The following is a 17,104-nucleotide window of genomic DNA, read 5'->3' as shown; positions in this document are numbered from 1 at the left end:
AACTCACTGTTTCAGTGTTGTACCATATTACTACGTGATCCAAACCAGAAAACGCCCAGGATCTGGCCAATAAGTATGCGAAAAATGCGAAACTATGAGCCTGATGATGGCAAATACCAGACCTAACCCTGACCTAGCCGGTGTTATCCTCTAAAATATAGATTGAATCCAGGTTTCACTCACTGTTTGAGTGTGGTGCCACATTACTACGTGATCCAACCCAGAAAGCGCCCAGTATCTGGGCAACAAGTAGGTGAGAAATGCGTACGTATGAGACAGATGATGGCAAATACCAGACCTAACCCTGACCTAACCGCTGTTATCCTCTAAAATATAGATTGTATCCAGGTTTAACTCACTGTTTCAGTGTGGTACCACATTACTACGTGATCCAAACCAGAAAAAGCCAGCATTTGGCCAACAATTATGCGAAAAAGGTGAAAGTATGAGCCAGATGATGTCAAATACCAGACCTAACCCAAACCTAACCGGTGTTACCCTCTAATATATAGATCGAATCCAGGATTACTTTACTGTTTCAGTGCGGTTCCACACTACTACCTGATCCAACCCAGAAAAAGCCCAGGTTCTGGCCGACAAGTATGCGAAAAATGCGAAAGTATGAGACAGACGATGGCCAATACCAGTCCTAACCCTGACCTAACCGGTGTTATCCTCTAAAGTATCGATTGTATCCAGGTTTAACTCACTGTTTCAGAGTGGTTCTACATTACTACGTGATCCAAACCAGAAAACGCCCAGGATCAGGCTGACAAGTATGCGAAAAATGCGAAAGTATGGCCCAGATGATGGCAAATACCAGACCTAACCCTGACTTAACCGGTGTTATCCTCTAAAATATAGATTGAATCCACGTTTAACTCACTGTTTCAGAGTGGATCTACATTACTACGTGAGCCAAACCAGAAAACGCCCAGGATCTGGCCAACAAGTATGCGAAAAATGCGAAACTATGAGCCAGAAGATGGCAAATATCAAACCTAACCCTGACCTAACCGGTGTCATCCTCTAAAATATAGATCGAATCCAAGATAAACTCAATGTTTCAGTGTGGTGCCACATTACTACGTGATCCAACCCAGAAAGCGCCCAGTATCTGGCCAACAAGTAGGTGAAAAATGCGAAAGTATAAGACAGATGATGGCAAATACCAAACCTAACCCTGACCTAACCGCTGTTATCCTCTAAAATATAGATTGAATCCTGGATTAACTCACTGTTTCAGTGTGGTACCATATTACTACGTGATCCAAACCAGAAAACGCCGAGGATCTGGCCAATAAGTATGCGAAAAATGCGAATCTATGAGCCTGATGATGGCAAATACCAGACCTAACCCTGACCTAGCCGGTGTTATCCTCTAAAATACAGATTGAATCCTGGTTTAACTCACTGTTTGAGTGTGGTGCCACATTACTACGTGATCCGACCCAGAAAACGCCCCGGATCAGGCCAACAAGTATGCGAAAAATGCGAAAGTTTGAGCCAGATGATGCCAATTACCAGACCTAACCCTGACTTAACCGGTGTTATCCCCTAAAATATAGATTGAATCCAGGTTAAACTCACTGTTTCAGTGTGGTACCACATTACTACGTGATCCAAACCAGAAAAAGCCAGCATTTGGCCAACAATTATGCGAAAAAGGTGAAAGTATGAGCGAGATGATGGCGAATCCCAGACCTGACCCAGACCTAACCGGTGTTATCCTCTGAAATATAGATTGTATCCAGGTTTAACTCACTGTTGCAGTGTGGAACCTCATTACTACGTGATCCAAACCAGAAAACGCCCAGGATCTGGCCAATAAGTATGCGAAAAATGCGAAACTATGAGCCAGATGATGGCAAATACCAGACCTAACCCTGACCTAGCCGGTGTTATCCTCTAAAATATAGATTGGATCCAGGAGTAACTCACGGTTTCAGAGTGGTTCTATATTACTACCTGATCCAAACCAGAAAAAGCCAGCATTTGGCAAACAATTATGCGAAAAAGGTGAAAGTATGAGCGAGATGATGGCGAATCCTAGACCTGACCCAGACCTAACCTGTGTTATCCTCTAAAATATAGATTTTATCCAAGTTTAACTCACTGTTGCAGTGTGGAACCACATTACTACGTGATCCATGCCAGAAAATGCCCAGGATCTGGCCAACATTTATGCGAAATATGCAAAAGTATGGGCCAGGTAATATCAAATACCAGACCTAACCCATACCTAACCGGTGTTACCCTCTAATATATAGATTGTATCCAGGTTTAACTCACTGTTGCAGTGTGGAACCTCATTACTACGTGATCCAAACCAGAAAACGCCCAGGATCTGGCCAATAAGTATGCGAAAAATGCGAAACTATGAGCCAGATTATGGCAAATACCAGACCTAACTCAGACTTATCGGGGGTTATCCTCTAATGTATTAATCGGACCCAGGTTTAATTGCCTGTTTCGGTGTGGTACCACATTACTACGTGATCCAAACAAGAAAAAGCCCAGGATCTGGCCAACAAGTATGCGAAAAATGCGAAAGTATGAGACAGATGATGGCAAATACCAGAACTAACCCTGACCTGACCGCTGTTATCCTCTAAAATATAGATCGAATCCAGGATTACTTCACTGTTTCAGTGCGGTACCACACTACTACTTGATCCAACCCAGAAAACGCCCAGGATCTGGCCAACAAGTATGCCAAAAATGCGAAAGTATGAGGCAGACGATGGCAAATACCAGTCCCAACCCTGACCTAACCGGTGTTATCCTCTAAAATATAGATTGAATTCAGGTTTAACTCACTGTTTGAGTGTGGTGCCACATTACTACGTGATCCATTCCAGAAAACGCCCTGGATCTGGCCAACAAGTATGCCAAAAATGCGAAAGTATGAGGCAGACGATGGCAAATACCAGTCCTAACCCTCACCTAACCAGTGTTATCCTCTAGAATATAGATTGAATCCAGGTTTAACTCACTGTTTGAGTGTGGTGCCACATTACTACGTGATGCAACCCAGAAAGCGCCCAGTATCTGGCCAACAAGTAGGTGAAAAATGCGAAAGTATAAGACAGATGATGGCAAATACCAAACCTAACCCTGACCTAACCGCTGTTATCCTCTAAAATATACATTGAATCCAGGATTAACTCACTGCTGCAGTGTGGAACCACATTACTACGTGATCCAAACCAGAAAACACCCAGGATCTGCCCAACAAATATGCGGAAAATTCGAAAGCATGAGCCAGATGATGGCAAATACCAGACCTAACCCTGACCTAACCGCTGTTATCCTCTAAAATATAGAATGAATCCAGGATTAACTCACCGCTGCAGTGTGGAACCACATTACTACGTGATCCAAACCAGAAAGCGCCCAGTATCTGGCCAACAATTAGGTGAAAAATGCGAAAGTATGAGACAGATGATGGCAAATACCAGACCTAACCCTGACCTAACCGGTGTTATCCTCTAAAATATAGATTGTATCCAGGTTTAACTCACTGTTTGAGTGCGGTACCACACTACTACCTGATACAACCCAGAAAACGCCCAGGATCTGGCCAACAAGTAGGCGAAAAATGCGAAGGTATGAGCCAGATTACAGCAAATACCAGACCTAACCCTGACCTAACCGGTGTTACCCTCTAATATATAGATCGTATCCAGGATTAACTCACTTTTTCAGTGTGGTACCACATTACTACGTGATCCAAACCAGAAAACGCCATGGAGCTGGCCAACAAGTATGCGAAAAAGGTGAAAGTATGAGCGAGATGATGGCGAATCCCAGACCTGACCCAGACCTAACCGGTGTTATCCTCTGAAATATAGATTGTATCCCGGTTTAACTCACTGTTGCAGTGTGGAACCTCATTACTACGTGATCCAAACCAGAAAACGCCCAGGATCTGGCCAATAAGTATGCGAAAAATGCGAAACTATGAGCCAGATGATGGCAAATACCAGACCTAACCCTGACCTAGCCGGTGTTATCCTCTAAAATATAGATTGGATCCAGGAGTAACTCACGGTTTCAGAGTGGTTCTATATTACTACCTGATCCAAACCAGAAAAAGCCAGCATTTGGCAAACAATTATGCGAAAAAGGTGAAAGTATGAGCGAGATGATGGCGAATCCTAGACCTGACCCAGACCTAACCTGTGTTATCCTCTAAAATATAGATTTTATCCAAGTTTAACTCACTGTTGCAGTGTGGAACCACATTACTACGTGATCCATGCCAGAAAATGCCCAGGATCTGGCCAACATTTATGCGAAATATGCAAAAGTATGGGCCAGGTAATATCAAATACCAGACCTAACCCATACCTAACCGGTGTTACCCTCTAATATATAGATTGTATCCAGGTTTAACTCACTGTTGCAGTGTGGAACCTCATTACTACGTGATCCAAACCGGAAAACGCCCAGGATCTGGCCAATAAGTATGCGAAAAATGCGAAACTATGAGCCAGATTATGGCAAATACCAGACCTAACTCAGACTTATCGGGGGTTATCCTCTAATGTATTAATCGGACCCAGGTTTAATTGCCTGTTTCGGTGTGGTACCACATTACTACGTGATCCAAACAAGAAAAAGCCCAGGATCTGGCCAACAAGTATGCGAAAAATGCGAAAGTATGAGACAGATGATGGCAAATACCAGAACTAACCCTGACCTGACCGCTGTTATCCTCTAAAATATAGATCGAATCCAGGATTACTTCACTGTTTCAGTGCGGTACCACACTACTACTTGATCCAACCCAGAAAACGCCCAGGATCTGGCCAACAAGTATGCCAAAAATGCGAAAGTATGAGGCAGACGATGGCAAATACCAGTCCCAACCCTGACCTAACCGGTGTTATCCTCTAAAATATAGATTGAATTCAGGTTTAACTCACTGTTTGAGTGTGGTGCCACATTACTACGTGATCCATTCCAGAAAACGCCCTGGATCTGGCCAACAAGTATGCCAAAAATGCGAAAGTATGAGGCAGACGATGGCAAATACCAGTCCTAACCCTCACCTAACCGGTGTTATCCTCTAGAATATAGATTGAATCCAGGTTTAACTCACTGTTTGAGTGTGGTGCCACATTACTACGTGATGCAACCCAGAAAGCGCCCAGTATCTGGCCAACAAGTAGGTGAAAAATGCGAAAGTATAAGACAGATGATGGCAAATACCAAACCTAACCCTGACCTAACCGCTGTTATCCTCTAAAATATACATTGAATCCAGGATTAACTCACTGCTGCAGTGTGGAACCACATTACTACGTGATCCAAACCAGAAAACACCCAGGATCTGCCCAACAAATATGCGGAAAATTCGAAAGCATGAGCCAGATGATGGCAAATACCAGACCTAACCCTGACCTAACCGCTGTTATCCTCTAAAATATAGAATGAATCCAGGATTAACTCACCGCTGCAGTGTGGAACCACATTACTACGTGATCCAAACCAGAAAGCGCCCAGTATCTGGCCAACAATTAGGTGAAAAATGCGAAAGTATGAGACAGATGATGGCAAATACCAGACCTAACCCTGACCTAACCGGTGTTATCCTCTAAAATATAGATTGTATCCAGGTTTAACTCACTGTTTGAGTGCGGTACCACACTACTACCTGATACAACCCAGAAAACGCCCAGGATCTGGCCAACAAGTAGGCGAAAAATGCGAAGGTATGAGCCAGATTACAGCAAATACCAGACCTAACCCTGACCTAACCGGTGTTACCCTCTAATATATAGATCGTATCCAGGATTAACTCACTTTTTCAGTGTGGTACCACATTACTACGTGATCCAAACCAGAAAACGCCATGGAGCTGGCCAACAAGTATGCGAAAAAAGCGAAAGTATGAGGCAGACGGTGGCAAATACCAGACCCAACCCTGACCTAACCGGTGTTATCCTCTAAAATATAGATTGAATCCAGGTTTAACTCACTGTTTGAGTGTGGTGCCACATTACTACGTGATCCAACCCAGAAAGCGCCCAGTATCTGGCCAAAAAGTAGGTGAAATATGCGAAAGTGTAAGACAGATGCTGGCAAATACCAGAACGTGCCCTGACCTAACAGCTGTTATCCTCTAAAATATACATTGAATCCAGGATTAACTCACTGCTGCAGTGTGGAACCACATTACTACGTGATCCAAACCAGAAAGCACCCAGGATCTGGCCAACAAATATGCGAAAAATTCGAAAACATGAGCCAGATGATGGCAAATACCAGACCTAACCCTGACCTAACCGCTGTTATCCTCTAAAATATAGAATGAATCCAGGATTAACTCACTGCTGCAGTGTGGAACCACATTACTACGTGATCCAAACCAGAAAACGCCCTGGATCTGGCCAACAAGTATACCAAAAATGCGAAAGTATGAGGCAGACGATGGCAATTACCAGTCCTAACCCTGACCTAACCGGTGTTATCCTCCAAAATATAGATTGAATCCAGGTTTAACTCACTGTTTGAGTGTGGTGCCACATTACTACGTGATCCAACCCAGAAAGCGCCCAGTATCTGGCAAACAAGTAGGTGAAAAATGCGAAAGTATAAGACAGATGATGGCAAATACCAAACCTAACCCTGACCTAACCGCTGTTATCCTCTAAAATATAGATTGAATCCTGGATTAACTCACTGTTTCAGTGTGGTACCATATTACTACGTGATCCAAACCAGAAAACGCCCAGGATCTGGCCAATAAGTATGCGAAAAATGCGAAACTATGAGCCTGATGATGGCAAATACCAGACCTAACCCTAACCTAGCCGGTGTTATCCTCTAAAATACAGATTGAATCCAGGTTTAACTCACTGTTTGAGTGTGGTGCCACATTACTACGTGATCCGACCCAGAAAACGCCCCGGATCAGGCCAACAAGTATGCGAAAAATGCGAAAGTTTGAGCCAGATGATGGCAGATACCAGACCTAACCCTGACTTAACCGGTGTTATCCTCTAAAATATAGATTGTATCCAGGTTTAACTCACTGTTGCAGTGTGGAACCACATTACTACGTGATCCAATCCAGAAAACGCCCAGGATCTGGCCAATAAGTATGCGAGAAATGCGAAACTATGAGCCAGATGATGGCAAATACCAGACCTAACCCTGACCTAACCGGTGTTATCCTCTAAAATATAGATTGTATCCAGGTTTAACTCATTGTTGCAGTGTGGAACCACATTACTACGTGATCCAATCCAGAAAACGCCCAGGATCTGGCCAATAAGTATGCGAGAAATGCGAAACTATGAGCCAGATGATGGCAAATACCAGACCCAACCCTGACCTAACCGGTGTTATCCTCTAAAATATAGATTGAATCCAGGCTTAACTCACTGTTTGTGTGTGGTGCCACATTACTACGTGATCCAACCCAGAAAGCGCCCAGTATCTGGCCAAAAAGTAGGTGAAAAATGCGAAAGTATAAGACAGATGCTGGCAAATACCAGAACTAACCCTGACCTAACAGCTGTTATCCTCTAAAATATACATTGAATCCAGGATTAACTCACTGCTGCAGTGTGGAACCACATTACTACGTGATCCAAACCAGAAAACACCCAGGATCTGCCCAACAAATATGCGGAAAATTCGAAAGCATGAGCCAGATGATGGCAAATACCAGACCTAACCCTGACCTAACCGCTGTTATCCTTTAAAATATAGAATGAATCCAGGATTAACTCACTGCTGCAGTGTGGAACCACATTACTACGTGATCCAAACCAGAAAGCGCCCAGTATCTGGCCAACAATTAGGTGAAAAATGCGAAAGTATGAGACAGATGATGGCAAATACCAGACCTAACCCTGACCTAACCGGTGTTATCCTCTAAAATATAGATTGTATCCAGGTTTAACTCACTGTTTGAGTGCGGTACCACACTACTACCTGATACAACCCAGAAAACGCCCAGGATCTGGCCAACAAGTAGGCGAAAAATGCGAAGGTATGAGCCAGATTACAGCAAATACCAGACCTAACCCTGACCTAACCGGTGTTACCCTCTAATATATAGATCGTATCCAGGATTAACTCACTTTTTCAGTGTGGTACCACATTACTACGTGATCCAAACCAGAAAACGCCATGGAGCTGGCCAACAAGTATGCGAAAAATGCGAAAGTATGAGGCAGACGGTGGCAAATACCAGACGCAACCCTGACCTAACCGGTGTTATCCTCTAAAATATAGATTGAATCCAGGTTTAACTCACTGTTTGAGTGTGGTGCCACATTACTACGTGATCCAACCCAGAAAGCGCCCAGTATCTGGCCAAAAAGTAGGTGAAATATGCGAAAGTGTAAGACAGATGCTGGCAAATACCAGAACTAACCCTGACCTAACAGCTGTTATCCTCTAAAATATACATTGAATCCAGGATTAACTCACTGCTGCAGTGTGGAACCACATTACTACGTGATCCAAACCAGAAAGCACCCAGGATCTGCCCAACAAATATGCGAAAAATTCGAAAGCATGAGCCAGATGATGGCAAATACCAGACCTAACCCTGACCTAACCGCTGTTATCCTCTAAAATATAGAATGAATCCAGGATTAACTCACTGCTGCAGTGTGGAACCACATTACTACGTGATCCAAACCAGAAAACGCCCTGGATCTGGCCAACGAGTATACCAAAAATGCGAAAGTATGAGGCAGACGATGGCAATTACCAGTCCTAACCCTGACCTAACCGGTGTTATCCTCCAAAATATAGATTGAATCCAGGTTTAACTCACTGTTTGAGTGTGGTGCCACATTACTACGTGATCCAACCCAGAAAGCGCCCAGTATCTGGCAAACAAGTAGGTGAAAAATGCTGAAAGTATAAGACAGATGATGGCAAATACCAAACCTAACCCTGACCTAACCGCTGTTATCCTCTAAAATATAGATTGAATCCTGGATTAACTCACTGTTTCAGTGTGGTACCATATTACTACGTGATCCAAACCAGAAAACGCCCAGGATCTGGCCAATAAGTATGCGAAAAATGCGAAACTATGAGCCTGATGATGGCAAATACCAGACCTAACCCTGACCTAGCCGGTGTTATCCTCTAAAATACAGATTGAATCCAGGTTTAACTCACTGTTTGAGTGTGGTGCCACATTACTACGTGATCCGACCCAGAAAACGCCCCGGATCAGGCCAACAAGTATGCGAAAAATGCGAAAGTTTGAGCCAGATGATGGCAGATACCAGACCTAACCCTGACTTAACCGGTGTTATCCTCTAAAATATAGATTGTATCCAGGTTTAACTCACTGTTGCAGTGTGGAACCACATTACTACGTGATCCAATCCAGAAAACGCCCAGGATCTGGCCAATAAGTATGCGAGAAATGCGAAACTATGAGCCAGATGATGGCAAATACCAGACCTTACCCTGACCTAACCGGTGTTATCCTCTAAAATACAGATTGAATCCAGGTTTAACTCATGTGGCAGTGTGCTACCACATTACTACGTGATCCAAATCAGAAAACGCCCTGGATCTGGCCAACAAGTATGCGAAAAATGCGAAAGTATGAGCCAGATGAAGGCAAATACCAGACCTAACCCTGACCTAACCGGTGTTATCCTCTAAAATATAGATTGAATCCCGGATTAACTCACTGTTGCAGTGTGGAACCACATTACTACGTGATCCAATCCAGAAAACGCCCAGGATCTGGCCAATAAGTATGCGAGAAATGCGAAACTATGAGCCAGATGATGGCAAATACCAGACCTTACCCTGACCTAACCGGTGTTATCCTCTAAAATATAGATTGAATCCAGGTTTAGCTCACTGTTTGAGTGTGGGGCCACATTACTACGTGATCCAACCCAGAAAGCGCCCAGTATCTGGCCAACAAGTAGGTGAAAAATGCGAACATATGAGACAGATGATGGCAAATACCAGACCTAACCCTGACCTAACCGGTGTTATCCTCTAAAATATAGATTGAATCCCGGATTAACTCACTGTTGCAGTGTGGAACCACATTACTACGTGATCCATACCAGAAAATGCTCAGGATCTGGCCAACATTTATGCGAAATATGCAAAAGTATGGGCCAGGTAATATCAAATACCAGACCTAACCCATACCTAACCGGTTTTACCCTCTAATATATAGATCGAATCCAGGATTAATTCACTGTTTCAGTGTGGCATGACACTACAACGTGATCCAACCCAGAAAACGCCCAGGATCTGGCCAAAAAGTATGCGAGAAATGCGAAAGTATGAGGCAGACGATGGCAAATACCAGACCTAACCCTGACCTAACCGGTGTCATCCTCTAAAATATATATCGAATCCAAGATAAACTCACTGCTGCAGTGTGGAACCACATTACTACGTGATCCAAACCAGAAAACTCCCAGGATCTGCCCAACAAATATGCCAAAAATGCGAAAGTATGAGGCAGACGATGGCAAATACCAGTCCTAACCCTGACCTAACCGGTGTTATCCTCTAAAATATAGATCGAATCCAAGATAAACTCAATGTTTCAGTGTGGGACCACATTACTACGTGATCCAATCCAGAAAACGCCCTGGATCTGGCCAACAAGTATGCCAAAAATGCGAAAGTATGAGGCAGACGATGGCAAATACCAGTCCCAACCCTGACCTAACCGGTGTTATCCTCTAAAATATAGATTGAATTCAGGTTTAACTCACTGTTTGAGTGTGGTGCCACATTACTACGTGATCCAACCCAGAAAGCGCCCAGTATCTGGCCAAAAAGTATGTGAAAAATGCGAAAGTATAAGACAGATGCTGGCAAATACCAGAACTAACTCTGACCTAACCGCAGTTATCCTCTAAAATATACATTGAGTCCAGGATTAACTCACTGCTGCAGTGTGGAACCACATTACTACGTGATCCAAACCAGAAAACTCCCAGGATCTGCCCAACAAATATGCGAAAAATTCGAAAGCATGAGCCAGATGATGGCAAATACCAGACCTAACCTGACCTAACCGCTGTTATCCTCTAAAATATGGAACGAATCCAGGATTAACTCACTGCTGCAGTGTGGAGCCACATTACTTCATGATCCAAACCAGAAAACGCCCTGGATCTGGCCAACAAGTATGCCAAAAATGCGAAAGTATGAGGCAGACGATGGCAAATACCAGTCCTAACCCTGACCTAACCGGTGTTATCCTCTAAAATATAGATTGAATCCAGGTTTAACTCACTGTTTGAGTGTGGTGCCACATTACTACGTGATCCAACCCAGAAAGCGCCCAGGATCTGCCCAACAAATATGCGAAAAATTCGAAAGCATGAGCCAGATGATAGCAAATACCAGACCTAACCCTGACCTAACCGGTGTTATCCTCTAAAATATAGATTGAATCCAGGTTTAACTCACTGTTTCAGAGTGGTTGTACATTACTACGTGATCCAAACCAGAAAACGCCCACGATCTGGCCAACAAGTATGCGAATAATGCGAAAATATGATCCAGATTATGGCAAATACCAGAAATAGCCCTGACCTAACCGGTGTCATCCTCTAAAATATAGATCGAATCCAAGATAAACTCAATGTTTCAGTGTGGTACCACATTACTACGTGATCCATTCCAGAAAACGCCCTGGATCTGGCCAACAAGTATGCCAAAAATGCGAAAGTATGAGGCAGACGATGGCAAATACCAGTCCTAACCCTCACCTAACCGGTGTTATCCTCTAGAATATAGATTGAATCCAGGTTTAACTCACTGTTTGAGTCTGGTGCCACATTACTACGTGATGCAACCCAGAAAGCGCCCAGTATCTGGCCAACAAGTAGGTGAAAAATGCGAAAGTATAAGACAGATGATGGCAAATACCAAACCTAACCCTGACCTAACCGCTGTTATCCTCTAAAATATAGATTGAATCCCGGATTAACTCACTGTTTCAGTGTTGTACCATATTACTACGTGATCCAAACCAGAAAACGCCCAGGATCTGGCCAATAAGTATGCGAAAAATGCGAAACTATGAGCCTGATGATGGCAAATACCAGACCTAACCCTGACCTAGCCGGTGTTATCCTCTAAAATATAGATTGAATCCAGGTTTCACTCACTGTTTGAGTGTGGTGCCACATTACTACGTGATCCAACCCAGAAAGCGCCCAGTATCTGGGCAACAAGTAGGTGAGAAATGCGTACGTATGAGACAGATGATGGCAAATACCAGACCTAACCCTGACCTAACCGCTGTTATCCTCTAAAATATAGATTGTATCCAGGTTTAACTCACTGTTTCAGTGTGGTACCACATTACTACGTGATCCAAACCAGAAAAAGCCAGCATTTGGCCAACAATTATGCGAAAAAGGTGAAAGTATGAGCCAGATGATGTCAAATACCAGACCTAACCCAAACCTAACCGGTGTTACCCTCTAATATATAGATCGAATCCAGGATTACTTTACTGTTTCAGTGCGGTTCCACACTACTACCTGATCCAACCCAGAAAAAGCCCAGGTTCTGGCCAACAAGTATGCGAAAAATGCGAAAGTATGAGACAGACGATGGCCAATACCAGTCCTAACCCTGACCTAACCGGTGTTATCCTCTAAAGTATCGATTGTATCCAGGTTTAACTCACTGTTTCAGAGTGGTTCTACATTACTACGTGATCCAAACCAGAAAACGCCCAGGATCAGGCTGACAAGTATGCGAAAAATGCGAAAGTATGGCCCAGATGATGGCAAATACCAGACCTAACCCTGACTTAACCGGTGTTATCCTCTAAAATATAGATTGAATCCACGTTTAACTCACTGTTTCAGAGTGGATCTACATTACTACGTGAGCCAAACCAGAAAACGCCCAGGATCTGGCCAACAAGTATGCGAAAAATGCGAAAGTATGAGCCAGAAGATGGCAAATATCAAACCTAACCCTGACCTAACCGGTGTCATCCTCTAAAATATAGATCGAATCCAAGATAAACTCAATGTTTCAGTGTGGTGCCACATTACTACGTGATCCAACCCAGAAAGCGCCCAGTATCTGGCCAACAAGTAGGTGAAAAATGCGAAAGTATAAGACAGATGATGGCAAATACCAAACCTAACCCTGACCTAACCGCTGTTATCCTCTAAAATATAGATTGAATCCTGGATTAACTCACTGTTTCAGTGTGGTACCATATTACTACGTGATCCAAACCAGAAAACGCCCAGGATCTGGCCAATAAGTATGCGAAAAATGCGAATCTATGAGCCTGATGATGGCAAATACCAGACCTAACCCTGACCTAGCCGGTGTTATCCTCTAAAATACAGATTGAATCCTGGTTTAACTCACTGTTTGAGTGTGGTGCCACATTACTACGTGATCCGACCCAGAAAACGCCCCGGATCAGGCCAACAAGTATGCGAAAAATGCGAAAGTTTGAGCCAGATGATGCCAATTACCAGACCTAACCCTGACTTAACCGGTGTTATCCCCTAAAATATAGATTGAATCCAGGTTAAACTCACTGTTTCAGTGTGGTACCACATTACTACGTGATCCAAACCAGAAAAAGCCAGCATTTGGCCAACAATTATGCGAAAAAGGTGAAAGTATGAGCGAGATGATGGCGAATCCCAGACCTGACCCAGACCTAACCGGTGTTATCCTCTAAAATATAGATTGTATCCAGGTTTAACTTACTGTTGCAGTGTGGAACCTCATTACTACGTGATCCAAACCAGAAAACGCCCAGGATCTGGCCAATAAGTATGCGAAAAATGCGAAACTATGAGCCAGATGATGGCAAATACCAGACCTAACCCTGACCTAGCCGGTGTTATCCTCTAAAATATAGATTGGATCCAGGAGTAACTCACGGTTTCAGAGTGGTTCTATATTACTACCTGATCCAAACCAGAAAAAGCCAGCATTTGGCAAACAATTATGCGAAAAAGGTGAAAGTATGAGCGAGATGATGGCGAATCCTAGACCTGACCCAGACCTAACCTGTGTTATCCTCTAAAATATAGATTTTATCCAAGTTTAACTCACTGTTGCAGTGTGGAACCACATTACTACGTGATCCATGCCAGAAAATGCCCAGGATCTGGCCAACATTTATGCGAAATATGCAAAAGTATGGGCCAGGTAATATCAAATACCAGACCTAACCCATACCTAACCGGTGTTACCCTCTAATATATAGATTGTATCCAGGTTTAACTCACTGTTGCAGTGTGGAACCTCATTACTGCGTGATCCAAACCAGAAAACGCCCAGGATCTGGCCAATAAGTATGCGAAAAATGCGAAACTATGAGCCAGATTATGGCAAATACCAGACCTAACTCAGACTTATCGGGGGTTATCCTCTAATGTATTAATCGGACCCAGGTTTAATTGCCTGTTTCGGTGTGGTACCACATTACTACGTGATCCAAACAAGAAAAAGCCCAGGATCTGGCCAACAAGTATGCGAAAAATGCGAAAGTATGAGACAGATGATGGCAAATACCAGAACTAACCCTGACCTGACCGCTGTTATCCTCTAAAATATAGATCGAATCCAGGATTACTTCACTGTTTCAGTGCGGTACCACACTACTACTTGATCCAACCCAGAAAACGCCCAGGATCTGGCCAACAAGTATGCCAAAAATGCGAAAGTATGAGGCAGACGATGGCAAATACCAGTCCCAACCCTGACCTAACCGGTGTTATGCTCTAAAATATAGATTGAATTCAGGTTTAACTCACTGTTTGAGTGTGGTGCCACATTACTACGTGATCCATTCCAGAAAACGCCCTGGATCTGGCCAACAAGTATGCCAAAAATGCGAAAGTATGAGGCAGACGATGGCAAATACCAGTCCTAACCCTCACCTAACCGGTGTTATCCTCTAGAATATAGATTGAATCCAGGTTTAACTCACTGTTTGAGTGTGGTGCCACATTACTACGTGATGCAACCCAGAAAGCGCCCAGTATCTGGCCAACAAGTAGGTGAAAAATGCGAAAGTATAAGACAGATGATGGCAAATACCAAACCTAACCCTGACCTAACCGCTGTTATCCTCTAAAATATAGATTGAATCCCGGACTAACTCACTGTTTCAGTGTTGTACCATATTACTACGTGATCCAAACCAGAAAACGCCCAGGATCTGGCCAATAAGTATGCGAAAAATGCGAAACTATGAGCCTGATGATGGCAAATACCAGACCTAACCCTGACCTAGCCGGTGTTATCCTCTAAAATATAGATTGAATCCAGGTTTCACTCACTGTTTGAGTGTGGTGCCACATTACTACGTGATCCAACCCAGAAAGCGCCCAGTATCTGGGCAACAAGTAGGTGAGAAATGCGTACGTATGAGACAGATGATGGCAAATACCAGACCTAACCCTGACCTAACCGCTGTTATCCTCTAAAATATAGATTGTATCCAGGTTTAACTCACTGTTTCAGTGTGGTACCACATTACTACGTGATCCAAACCAGAAAAAGCCAGCATTTGGCCAACAATTATGCGAAAAAGGTGAAAGTATGAGCCAGATGATGTCAAATACCAGACCTAACCCAAACCTAACCGGTGTTACCCTCTAATATATAGATCGAATCCAGGATTACTTTACTGTTTCAGTGCGGTTCCACACTACTACCTGATCCAACCCAGAAAAAGCCCAGGTTCTGGCCAACAAGTATGCGAAAAATGCGAAAGTATGAGACAGACGATGGCCAATACCAGTCCTAACCCTGACCTAACCGGTGTTATCCTCTAAAGTATCGATTGTATCCAGGTTTAACTCACTGTTTCAGAGTGGTTCTACATTACTACGTGATCCAAACCAGAAAACGCCCAGGATCAGGCTGACAAGTATGCGAAAAATGCGAAAGTATGGCCCAGATGATGGCAAATACCAGACCTAACCCTGACTTAACCGGTGTTATCCTCTAAAATATAGATTGAATCCACGTTTAACTCACTGTTTCAGAGTGGATCTACATTACTACGTGAGCCAAACCAGAAAACGCCCAGGATCTGGCCAACAAGTATGCGAAAAATGCGAAAGTATGAGCCAGATGATGCCAATTACCAGACCTAACCCTGACTTAACCGGTGTTATCCCCTAAAATATAGATTGAATCCAGGTTAAACTCACTGTTTCAGTGTGGTACCACATTACTACGTGATCCAAACCAGAAAAAGCCAGCATTTGGCCAACAATTATGCGAAAAAGGTGAAAGTATGAGCGAGATGATGGCGAATCCCAGACCTGACCCAGACCTAACCGGTGTTATCCTCTAAAATATAGATTGTATCCAGGTTTAACTCACTGTTGCAGTGTGGAACCTCATTACTACGTGATCCAAACCAGAAAACGCCCAGGATCTGGCCAATAAGTATGCGAAAAATGCGAAACTATGAGCCAGATGATGGCAAATACCAGACCTAACCCTGACCTAGCCGGTGTTATCCTCTAAAATATAGATTGGATCCAGGAGTAACTCACGGTTTCAGAGTGGTTCTATATTACTACCTGATCCAAACCAGAAAAAGCCAGCATTTGGCAAACAATTATGCGAAAAAGGTGAAAGTATGAGCGAGATGATGGCGAATCCTAGACCTGACCCAGACCTAACCTGTGTTATCCTCTAAAATATAGATTTTATCCAAGTTTAACTCACTGTTGCAGTGTGGAGCCACATTACTACGTGATCCATGCCAGAAAATGCCCAGGATCTGGCCAACATTTATGCGAAATATGCAAAAGTATGGGCCAGGTAATATCAAATACCAGACCTAACCCATACCTAACCGGTGTTACCCTCTAATATATAGATTGTATCCAGGTTTAACTCACTGTTGCAGTGTGGAACCTCATTACTACGTGATCCAAACCAGAAAACGCCCAGGATCTGGCCAATAAGTATGCGAAAAATGCGAAACTATGAGCCAGATTATGGCAAATACCAGACCTAACTCAGACTTATCGGGGGTTATCCTCTAATGTATTAATCGGACCCAGGTTTAATTGCCTGTTTCGGTGTGGTACCACATTACTACGTGATCCAA

General features: G+C 43.5%; 1 protein-coding gene across 1 annotated transcript in view; it reads right to left on the bottom strand.

Annotated features, from left to right (window-relative positions):
- LOC143350744 (uncharacterized) overlaps positions 1-17,104 on the bottom strand; it is a 125,395-nt gene that overhangs the window by 44,062 nt on the left and 64,229 nt on the right. The gene's annotated exons all lie outside the window — the stretch shown is intronic.

This window comes from Colletes latitarsis, unplaced genomic scaffold, assembly GCF_051014445.1.
Source record: "Colletes latitarsis isolate SP2378_abdomen unplaced genomic scaffold, iyColLati1 scaffold0028, whole genome shotgun sequence".
NCBI lineage: Eukaryota > Metazoa > Arthropoda > Insecta > Hymenoptera > Colletidae > Colletes > Colletes latitarsis.
Note: the sequence above shows the minus strand (reverse complement) of the source record. Positions and strands in the feature narration are given on the sequence as shown.